Genomic DNA, 12,818 nt, shown 5'->3' with positions numbered 1-12,818 from the left:
TTGACTCTCCGTCTGCATTCTGGGATCCACTCCGATCAGCCATCATGCCATTCTGTATGATTTCTAAAACAGTAAGCATTAAAAACAGGACAAGTCAATATTTTTTGTTGGAACTCACACATTTATCATAATAACCAGCCTTTTAACCTAGCACGTGTACAGGTTGTTAAGGTAACCTATATGTGCGTGTGCTAAGTTAAAAGCAAATGGTCAAGGGGTGTCTTCAGAAAGCTTTGAAAGGTGTGGCCGAATGGTGTCTGCCTATTATCTGCCTATAATTGTCATACAATCCATCCATCCATTCATCCATTGAGTATCTTTACATCCCCAGTATTATATCATTATGTATGAGATCTTTTGCATGATTGCTGTTTACACAAAACTGTTTACACAAAACATAGAATATGTTAAGTTACTATCATTATCCGGCACCTGGACTCCACAGGAACCTATGCCAGGATCCTGTTTGTGGATTTCAGCTCTGCCTTCAACACCATCGTCCCAGTTCTGCTACAGGAGAAGCTCTCCCAGCTGAGTGTGCCCGACTCCACCTGCAGGTGGATCACTGACTTCCTGTCTGACAGGAAGCAGCGCGTGAGGCTGGGGAAGCACATCTCTGACTCCCTGACCATCAGCACCGGTTCCCCCCAAGGCTGTGTTCTCTCTCCTCTGCTCTTCTCCCTGTACACCAACAGCTGCACCTCCAGTCACCAGTCTGTCAAGCTTCTGAAGTTTGCGGACGACACCACCCTGATCGGACTCATCTCTGATGGTGACGAGTCCGCGTACAGATGGGAGGTGGACCATCTGTTGGACTGGTGCAGCCAGAACAACCTTGAGCTCAACGCTCTAAAGACAGTGGAGATGGTTGTGGACTTCAGGCAGAACCCAGCCCCACCTGCCCCCATCACCCTCTGTGACTCCACAATTGACACTGTGGAATCTTTCCGCTTCCTGGGAACCATCATCTCCCAGGATCTCAAGTGGGAGCCAAACATCAGCTCCCTCATCAAGAAAGCCCAGCAGAGGATGTTCTTCCTGCGGCAGCTGAAGAAATTCAACCTGCCAAAGACTATGATGGTGCACTTCTACACAGCCATCATTGAGTCCATCCTCACCTCCTCCATCACCATCTGGTACGCCGCTGCTACAGCCAAGGATAAGGGCAGGCTGCAGCGTGTCATTCGGTCTGCTGAAAAGGTGATTGGCTGCAGTCTACTGTCGCTCCAGGAACTGTACACCTCCAGGACCCTGAAGCGGGCAGTGAAGATTCTGGCTGATCCCTCCCACCCTGGTCACAGACTCTTTGAGACTCTCCCCTCTGGCAGGAGGCTGCGGTCCATCCGGACCAAAACCTCACGCCACAAGAACAGTTTTTTCCCATCTGCCACCAGCCTGGTTAACAAAGCCCGGAAACCACCCTGACACTCTCCCTTTCCCCACACCCCCTCTTTTTTGCTGACAGGACACTTGTAACCTGTAACTCTATGCGTTACATTAACGCTCAGCTTGGACTCCTGCTTTACTTGCACTGCCATACTTGCACAATGATCACCTGCACTGTTGTATTGCTCTTGCATCTTATACTGCTCTATATTTACTCTCACTCACTTAAAACTGTGCACATATATTTATATTATATTGTAGATATGTTTATACTGTTTAATTTGTATTGTATTGCACCGACTACGCCAAAACAAATTCCTTGTATGTCCAAAAACGTACTTGGCAATAAAGCTTTTCTGATTCTGATTCTGATTCTGATTTTATAGTACAAGTAACCAGCAATCACTTGATAGACTGCTTTTGTGACAGTACCATTAAAAAGATGTGATTTTATGTATGATAAAACAAAAATAAAAAAGTTTTCCATTTTCTTCTGCTTCACTAGCATGTTGGTCTGTCACATAAAATCCCATTTAAACACACTGAAGTTTTTGGTTGGAATGTGATAAAGTATAGAAAACATGTGGTTAAATATGATAGAATTTGTAAAAGACTGAAGCGTATGAACACCTTTTCAAGCCACTGTACCTTCAGACTCTTCTCCAGCACAAAATAATCAGTAAAGACAGTTCTGTACTTTGTGGCTAAATATAATAGTTAAATACATGAGCAAACACATTCTTACAGACAATCATGAGAAAGGGCTTTCATTGTGACAGGCCGTCTTTCTTAGCGCAGCGCAGCAACAGAACAATGTAAAGCTACACACCCTGTCTGTGTGATTCTGTGATCTGTAGGACCCCTGTGCTCTGGAGTACCTCTGTTACCCAGACTGGGTCCCCACTACGCGACTCGACTGTTGACCCCCATTCATTTGGACCGACCTTTCTTATCAACTCTGCCATTCTGGACTTTCACACACATGTATTTAGCTCACTTCTCTTTCCAACCCTTCTTGAAACCATTCTTCTTCCCTCAAAACCCTTGAGTCCTCTCACACACATCTGAAACCACATGCTGTGGGAAATCATGTTGACTCATTCCTAATGGACAGCTCAGAGCACAGATCCAGGTGTCAAGGCATTGATTTTAAAGCACAAAGCCAAGAAATCAAACTTTGGATGAATTATAACATAACAAGAAAGTTCAGGCTAATTGAAAGGTGAAAGTCTTTCTTCAGGTTCACCAAGAAAGCTCACACAAAGCTGCCAGAAGGGCTCTTGTCACTGTTTCTTTCAGTCCTGCTGTAGTTTCACATTCAGCCTATTTCATTTTGATCATACAGGTCTGCAACATGCCAACATCATAATTAACAATGAATGGTGAGAAGAGATGCTAGCATACACTCAAATATCTACAGCATATAACACTTAGCAAGAACAGCATGGCGCAACATTATTCCTTACTGATGCAAGGATTAACAGAGCTGCCTGCCAGATTGATCTTTGGCTGCATACCACACACGGTGACCACTTGTGCAGCAGCAACATGCAATCACTCTCTGCCTCAGAAAATAAGAACTGTGGCCCTATCAGAAACAAGAATTATGATTGGGACTGAAACTTTTTTTTTCTTTCTTTCTTTTTCAATTAAATAGAGCAAACAGTGTCCCTTTGGAATTTTATGGGCAACCATTTTTTTGTCCCATTACAATTAGTTTTTTAGTCAATGCTATTACAATTTGGTTTCTATGTTAAAGTTGCTTTTTATTACCTGATGTTGAAATCCCTTCAAAATTTGATGTTTTCTTGTTTTCTACTAGATGATTTTTCTGTCATGTACTATAAATCTACCGATGTGCATGTGTGGAACTGAAGGTAAATAAAAAAATCCTTTTTGTTTTAAAGAATAGACAGTTTAGTTTAGTAAAACTACCAGAAACAGGGCTAAAAGTGAAAAATAAAAATCCGTTCTATATGGTGAAATGTGAAGTTGATAATGGCCTTCATTAAAACAATTGGAAAAAAATATTTTGATATATAATATTCCTGTGGCAATCTGCTCAAAGCACCCAGGTGGAGTAATTTAAAACAACTTGACACAAAAATAAAAATTTATCTAAATCAGTGTTGACACCTAAATAATACCTCCAACCCCAAAAATGTCTAATTTGCTTTAGAGTGAGAAATTCAGAAGAGCATGGTGAGGATTTAAGTTAATAACAGTATTGATAAAAAATGGTGTCCAGTCATTTTATTTACAAATGACTTTCCACAAAATCTGAAAATAAAAATGTAATTAGATTGAAAGTTCCCCCTTCCAAAAAATAAAAGACAATTCAGTTTGCAAATATGTAGAGTCTATGTGTTTTATGGGGCATTTATGGGGTTAAAAACTCATGAATATTTTTGGTATGTACAGACGTTCATAAATGCATCCATAAAATGAAGGAACAATGTGGAGACATATATTTCTATAGCAATCTTTAAAATTGTGTTTTTTTCTGTGTGCGTCCAAGTGACCACAGACAGGCTAAATCTCAGGGGTTCGGATAAGTTCCCATCTGATTTCAGGAAACGTTTCTGTATTCATTATAAATTCTATTATAAGACAGAAAAAGACAGCAGAAGACCAGCAACTCTGAGGATCACGTCACTAAAGCATAGCTTTTGTGTTTCTGAACCTTTATTCCCTCAAGAATGTAAAAAGGTCGGCCAAAAGGGAAGATATGGCTTCCTGAAAATCAAAGTCCTCCGTCGTCACAATCTAAAATCCTTTATTTCATTACTGTGGAGTTGTTATTCTATTAGGTGTCAAGAGTTCCTATCTGATATAAATAACCTTGATGAATGTAAGCCCGCCTTCAGGTCACAGATCAGTGGAGAGAAAAGTAAAGACAGCAGGTTGTCTCTTTTTTTGAGTTTCTGTGAGCTTGTCCAGTTGCGGTTACCCCTCATCCTTCACCTGCAGAAAAACAAAAAAAATCAGAAAAGGTTCAAGGAGGATAAACAAGGGGTGGGCCAAATTACCGTTGGTAAAATGTGGCACAGAAAGGTGTTTTTTTTTTGCCTATTTACCAGCTAAAAATACCTCAATGACTACCCAAAAGCACCGCCAGCCCACAGAGGTACTCTTGCCAGCACATTTCATATGAATCACCTTCTCTTAATTTGTGAAGTGTAATGAGCATCCTGAAACATCCAATTACAGATTTTCATCTAACGAAGTAAACAGCACTTCAAACAGAGCTCCAAACAGAGCTCTCAATGAGGAGTTTGTTGTCAGGTAATGCTGGATGTCTGCATAGATGCGGGGGAGGAAGGTGTTGACAGTGTTAGTGTTTTCCTTGATAGAGCAGCTCTGGTGTTTTCCCATATTTACGTCAGTACACACACGTGTGTGTACAGGTCCATTGAGAAGTTTACATATGGAGGGTAATAGGATAACTCTGGCCTCAAGCAGCAGAGAAACAGGTGCTTATCTTGTCAGAGCTGTTGTGCTAAGCCAACCTTTGACCTTTGGTTAAGAGCCAATTGAGAAATTAAAACACAAAATTTGCACGCTTTGGGTTCCCCTCTCTGCTTTCAGCTCCCCCTTCTCTTGCATATGTGCTTCAGGACTTAAAACTCCCTGCAACTGGTAAAGGTCAGCCAGACGATGAATCATTTTACAGCTATTTTCCAGCATTCTTCATTGTTCCTTTTAGCGGGCTGCTGATGTAAATTGAGAACTGAGGGACAGAAAAATTACAAAAACAGTGGGATTTGTAACAGCAGGCATGAATTTGTCATTTCTACAATGTGGTGGATAAAAATGCCCATCGATCTGATGGTGAAAGGGGTTAGATGGGGTAAAGCTAACTGCTGTGTGGGGTCTAACTCGCGTGCATTTGCCAGCGAGATCTGGGTAACTGTTTTTTTTAAGCACAAGGCAACAATATTGTCAATGTTTTTATTTTGTTTTGTCATGTCTGCCAAACTCCTTCTGGTAAGGCTCCTTCAGTTACAGGAATCTATGACAGATACACTGACAGACTATGCACAATTAATTCATTCGGTTCTTTAAGGATTTTTTCTGTATCTGCAGCTTTTTAGTCTTCACTGCTGATACAACCTAAATTTAGCTAAATTATTTCAAAGAAGGACATTTAACATATTTTCAAACAGTTACAGGTTCAATACAGTAGTATTGACCTCATCACAGCTGATGACGATGCAGATGTCAAACAGTGGACACAGGACCTTAGGGACTAGATCACTGTGGGAAAAACTAAGGTTCTGGTAGCAAATTTCCAAAGGGGCAGACCACCACATTGGCACAGGGGAACATCAGGGGAATAGATGTCAAGATAGTGGACTCACCTGAACAACAAACTGGACTAGAGCCACAACATTTATGTGCTTTACAGTGCAGGGGGCACACCCAAATATCTTTTTGGACTCTGTGGTGGCATCAGCCATCTTCCATGGTACTGTCTTTTGGAGCAGCAGCTTATAAACAGTTGAGAGGAAAAGGTTGCATAAGATCATCAGGAAAGCAGGCTCTGTAATACCATGCTCCCTTGAACAATGCAGGTCACTGTTGTAGCTCTGGAGAAGATTCTAAATGTACAAGGGAGCGTTATGGTGTGTCATTCTGCATCTGCTGTTTTACACAACTGTCTTACATTGTCCATTTGACATTACCATACAATGGCTATTTTATTTTTATTCTTATTAACATTTTTGTTATCTGTGTGCTTTTCATTGGCCTGTCACTTGCTGCTAATACACTAAATGTACCCTCTTTTTTTAAGCATTTTCTGACAATAAACGAATTAAATGGCTTATAGTAGGTTCCTGCTAAGCACTGATCACATGTTTCTTAAAATTAAATTTTTTTTTATTAAGAAAAACATATGTACAAACATAAAAGACAATTTCCACCCAAAGCATTGTTTGCCATCTGGGAAGCATAAAAACGTTCTGCAGCAGTTCCTCCTGATTACAGAGCGGTTTCTATCCTCTGGCCGAGTACCTATTCATTACATATTCAATAATTGTAAAGCAACAGCATTGGAGATTTACATTCTTATGTATTTATAGCGTAATGATAATTCAAATTAATCAGAAACACTAATTTAAAAAGATGGATACTGTTTAGTTGTCGTGTCACAAGCTCTAATAAAAGACACATCTCATTATGTCCTGTGATCACATTCTGATCACCTGACTCATAATACTTACACCTCTTGAATATTTTCATATGTTGTCACATTAAAATCACAAACTTTAATGTATTTTATGGACATTTTTAATAGAACAACATAAAGTTAAAGTTCACAAAGCACTGTACAAATAAAATGTTTAAATGTTTGGTGTGCATTTGTATTCAACCCCCTGAGTCAGTACTTTGTACAGCCAATTTTCAATGTAACTCTGTAATTATAGCTGCATCCTTTTTTAACTACTGTATTTCACAACCAAATTTGTAAATCTAGAGACTGAAAGTTTTGCATGTTTTTCTTTGCAAAATAGCTCAAGCTCATTCAGATTGGATAGCCTCTGTAAACATACATTTTTAAGTCTTGCCACAGATTCTCACAAAAATGCAGGTCTGGCTTTGATCTAAACTTCTCCATTTTAGCTCTGGCTGTATGTTTAAGGTCATTTTTCTGCTGGAATGTATAGATCTTGTTTCAGATTCGCCTCATATTTAGATCCTCCCATCTTCCCATCAGCTCTCACCAGCATCTCTGTCCCAACTGAAGAAAAGCATCCCAATAGCATGATGCTGCCAAAACCATGTTTCATGGTGAAATGGTTTGTTCAGGGTATTGTTCAGTGTTAGCTTTTCACTGCGCATTTTTTTCATGTGGGCCAAAAGGTCAAATTTTGGTTTTATCTGAATAGAGAAGATTCTTCCTAATCTCTGCATCTCTTCCAGATCTATGCAGTTCCTCCAGAGTCACCAAGAGCTTTTCTGATTCTCTCCCTGCCCAGCCTGTCAGTAAAGGTGGACAGTTATGTCTTGGTAGAACTACCCTTTCCGTTTTCAGAAGATTGACTGAACAGTGCTCTGTGAGATGTTAACACTTCCCTACAACTTTATCATTATTTTTAGGTAACTTTGTCAGGCGAGTGGTTGAACTGGATTTTATTTAGGGGTGTCAGCTTAAAGGGGATGAATACAAATGCAGGCCATAATTTTTAGATTGTCGTTTGCAAATTAAAATAACTTCACTTCTCAAATATGCATTATTTGGGGTTGGTTTATCACAAAGAATCCTAATGATATACATGCAAGTTTGTAGCTTTAATGTAAAAAATTTAAGGTGTTAAAACTTGTTTATGCCACTCTATAACAAGCATAGCATATAAGAATGTCAGTATATATGTTGTTTATATTATTATATGTAATATGTTATTATGTCATGTGTTACTGGACATTAATAAATATCAGGTTGTGTCCTGTAAATCCTCTTTGAGCTTCCCAAAGCATATATAAAACATGTTGCTAATAGAAAACTTGTGGCCACACTTTAAAAAGTTCAATTAGAAAATAAGACACTGTTACTGACATGTTTTTTTATGCTTGTGAAGAGAAAAAATATAAATTCTGTGAACCGGACTTAGTGCTTGTGTTTCTCTTACTATAATAGTATTTTTTACATTTAGAAATAGGAATGCAATACAGAATGTTTATCTGCATGTTTGCTTGTTTAAAAGAATTGAGAGTAATGTCAAATAAATACATCTGTTTGCAACCAACTAAATGTTATAATAGTTGTGATGGTGAAATATATTAAACAGAAAATGAACATGAATATATATGGATTTATTTATTTTATTACCCGATTCTACTTTGACTAGTCCACAACTTTATCCACTTTTGTTCAGGTGCTAAAGAAAATTGTTCCCACTAGACCTTATTTAGGTGTATCGAAGAAAGGGGAGCTCCAAACAATTGCAGAACACTTTTCAGTTGGCAAAAATCTTTTTAAAATCACGTATCCTTTTCCTTTCCACTTCACATGTATGTGCTGCTTTCCACTGGTCTGTCACATACAACTCCCAATGTAATACATTGAAGTTTTGGGTTTCAACATGACACAAAAAAAAAAAAAAAAAAAAAAACTTCTTAAGGTATGAATATTTTTGCAAGTTACTGGAAGTAGCTGAGAGAGAGAGGTCTAGTTTCTGTCATTTCCGTCAAACATAAAACAGATGCACACGGGCGTACTGATGTGCACTCTCGCTTTAAACACATAAACATAAATGCATAAACAAGCAGTGGGATAGCTGAAGGAAATCCTCAGTCACACCAAGGCAGACACACAGAGCAATTATACAATAACAGCCAAAAGGTAAAGAGAAACCCAAGCTTAGAAAACCATGTATTTTAAGATGCAGTCTATGTACATCAAAGAATATGTCTGACAAAGACATACACCTCCTTGCAATCAAAATGCATTCTGACACTTATAGTTAAAGGAGAACCACATGAGATAATTTGATAGATATAAATCTTATCTCACCAAGGGGGCATATTCATTAAATCTCTCTGACGGGATCACGAAAGACCAACAGAAAACACAATTTAGCACTTTGGATCTAAAGGAGGTGATGAAAAATTAATGAGATGTGCAATGCAGAAGACACATATAGAGATACACGGACTGACAACTCTGTCTCTACAATACGTTTATGCCCAAAATGCAAAAACTGAAAGGACGAGAACCTGGCAAATGCTTATAACCTTCGTAATCCTGCCAATAAGTCTAACTAACCTTAAACCTCTCAGAAACTAACAGTGCCTGATTTGTCTTCATGGAAATAAATACATTTCTAGTACAAACTTGCAAAAACAGTCATGCTATGGTAATAAAAATGTGGAGTGGAAGACAAATAATTAACCTGCATTAATCATATTAATCATCTGAACTGACTCAATAGAAATTTCTCAACAAAAACTAAAATAAAACATCAGTAAAATATGCATTAAGTGGGCTTCCTCATTCTGACCTCTCTGCTAGTTTAGTAGGATATAACTTTTAAAGGTCCCTTTCCTTTTTTTGTGATTACTGTAAAATGTCTCAGCCTTACCTTCCTCCCTAAAAGAAGCCAAGTATTTGGGCTTAATTAAACTCAGCCTCCCTGTCTCCCCAATAATCTCTGGGCCGTGAAAGGTGAAGAGCAGTGTGTTCTGCTGCAGCCCGAGGGTTCAGGGTGGATGTGGGACGGCAGATGATGATGAGCTGGGGGATCAAGTAGAGTTATGGAGGTCTTATCACCCTGAGCCCCTGGGTCACACAGTCTTACTGTTGGTCACAGGCCCTTTAATCATTAAAAATAAAATAGAAATGCTCTTTAAATCAGCACAATATGACTTTTTATTAGGGACAATTTTTATATCTCCAGCTTCTGCAGAAAACAAAATACATTTGCCGCTCTGCCGAACTGTCTTCTCTAACTAACAAACCGAGGATAAGATGGTTTGACCTGTGGTTTCTTGAGCTTTGATTGATTTTAATCCTGGTTGCTGTCGGTGGTCACTATAAGCTGTGTGGGGGGTCAAACAGGCAGACAGACAGGAATGAGTGTCACTGCAAGGGTGTGCGGGTGGCGGGTGGGGGGGTCTCCAGACCTGTGATTTGTTAAAGGGCATCAGACGGGAGTTGACCTGATTCTGAATGAATCACTATAGTGGCACCAGTGACAAAACCTTGATAATTCCCCTGTGTTATCTGCAGGATCATTGGTGTCTATAATAAGACTAGACGACAGTTTCACCACCTTAATTGTAGAAATAAAGATTCACCCAAGAAAAAATAAAAAAACCTAAATTATTTGCTTGTGTGATGGGTTATTTACTTTACACAAGATTATTGAACTAACAGGACCAAAAACACTGATTCAATAAATAAGCACTTTCATGCATAATAGTTGCTACAGTGGATTCAACAAGAATTTCCCTCTACGTGTGTGGTTGCTAGTTGTATGCTTGTAAGAAGAATGTTGGACCGCTATTTTTTTTTTCTCTTAGGAGGACATCACAATAAAGCATCTGTCCATTAAAGTGGACACCATGCATCACTGGTTAGATTTTACTTGAAGCCTTTAAACACAAATTACAATTTTTCGCAGATCAGTTCAGCTGTGTGAGTGAAAGTTAGTGTTTTTGCAGTAAACGAGATAAGGCCCTACGGTAGAGGTACTGGAGCTGATATAAAGGTTTAATGTGAATGCTGATAGTGACAGGGCTTATGGGTGTTTTTCATGGAGGGAAGATTTAGCATAGCACTGGAGTGACAGTGGAACTGAAAATGCTAAAGTAAAGTTTTGAGCTCAAGGACAAACAAAACCCCAAATATCAGACACTAAACATTGAAAGCCAACCTATTTCACAGTTAGGTTTTGTCATTTCTGTTTAGTGCCATAAACAATAATTTGGTTTTTTTGTGGAAATGTTTTTTGTTAATGTAAAAAATATAAGAAAATGTTAAAATGTGTTGCCACATTAGTTTTTACTCAGTTTATGGCATTATAGGTTTGAGAAACACTTTGAAAATTACATGTTCAGAAAAAACAACAATTTCAATTTTTTTTAACGCCTAAAGTTGAGTCAAAACACTAGCTAAAAAAATAATGTTAGCATAATAAATGCATGAAAGGATAGAAATACTCATAAGGCTTGTGCAGCCCTTTCATTTGTGTGCTTTTTTAGCTTTTGCTTTTATAGTTAGTGTTCTATGCCTTACTATCCTGAAACATATAGACCATGTCATACATGCCTCAACTTATCTCTAGTCACACAGATTTTGAGATCAACACAGATTTTTCCTTTTTTTTACGTTTAGTGTTAAAGCGGAGCATTTCTAATGAACAATAGCTTGTTTTCCCTTATGCAAGTTGTGGTATTCTACAAAAATCAACGTAAAGCTCCCCTAGCTAATGCACAGTGCTGCTCACTGGAAAGATTAATTTAATTTGGCACAGTAGGGACAGGCAGGTCGATGTAACTTGCAGAAATATCAAGCATGATCCCGGCCAGGATGAGTCAATGAAGGATTGCCTTACCATTAGCATTCTCACTGCAGGCCAACCACTGAAGCAGCAGCTGATGAAAAGATTGATTGGAGAAGGTTAAAAAGCTATTTGATACTGCTGAGTTTGATTTAATGACCCACTTTTAGGATTAAAAGAAAATCAGCAGCCGTGTGCCGGCAGGCAGAGAAGGTGACAAGGAACAGAGCTGTTCTGGGCTAATCATTGTTATCCTGCTTGTTTGGCCTTAACCCTTGAAACTGAAAAATATAATTTTTGCAACAAATGTCCGCCCAGATATTAGGGACAAACAGCAGACGTCCATCACTGTTTAAATGACTAACAGAGCAAGAGAAAGGAAAAAAAACAGGAGCGGGCCTCTACCTCTCCCCTCATGTCAGTGTGTATCCCATTATGGTTGTACTGTGCGGACAGAGGTGCTCTGCCTGCTCACCACAGCTTTATTTATTTTACTGTCTTTCATCTGCAAACCACTGCCAATCTGCATCAGAGGGGAATCCACTGTGTGTATCCCATAGGTGTCATTTAGGATTGATTCCCTGGAATTAGCAGATGTCAAAGTAGAACCATGTGGCTGTCGGTCGGTCCGTACTCCCCAGCACCTGTGATAAGACTGTTTGGATTCAGTGAAACATCACATGAGGGCCTCTGGTGCCTCCACATTAACTTAGCATTATGGATTAATTGTCAGGGTTTACATACTCAGTGTCTGCTAAGCATTAACATGGTTCTGTGAAATCCACTTCTATCTGATCTATTCCGCTTGATGTAATGTTTGCCGTTTAGCTAAAAGATTCAATTTAACAAAAAAAGGCAAAATGTTTACAAAGAACGTTGCCTTGAATTTCTGTCTCAGTTGTTCAAGACAAATAACATTTCTAAAGCTTGCATGTAAAAGGGATATGACAAACATCCCTTTTATTGATTCTGATACATAAAAATTAGATACATTTTATACAGGAGCATGTTTAGATCCTGATCCAACAGGAGTTTGTAATATAGTCATATTTAATAAAATAGATTATGCATTCTGATGAGGCTCGTTTGTCAGATTAAAAGTACCTTTTGAAAATAACAACCTTTAAGCAGATATTAAACATACTTAAGCCCACAATTCTTTATTAAAAATATTTTAAATTGGTCTCATGTAATATTAAATGTAAAGACCTATTCAATAAATTGGAATATTGTTGAAAAGTTCATTTATTCCACTAACTGAGCTCATTAAGTGAAACACTATGTACGTAAATTTCACACAAACTGATGTTTTTAAACCTTTATTTTTGTTGATTATGAGGATTTTCTTCTTACAGCAAGTGAAAATACAATATCTTAGATTAGAATATTACATCAGACCAATAAAAAAAACTTTTTAAATACAGAAAA

This window comes from Girardinichthys multiradiatus, chromosome 4 (genome assembly GCF_021462225.1).
Source record: "Girardinichthys multiradiatus isolate DD_20200921_A chromosome 4, DD_fGirMul_XY1, whole genome shotgun sequence".
In the NCBI taxonomy this organism is placed as follows: Eukaryota; Metazoa; Chordata; class Actinopteri; order Cyprinodontiformes; family Goodeidae; genus Girardinichthys; species Girardinichthys multiradiatus.
The sequence above is the reverse complement of the archived record's forward strand: the minus strand, read 5'-3'. Positions refer to the sequence as shown.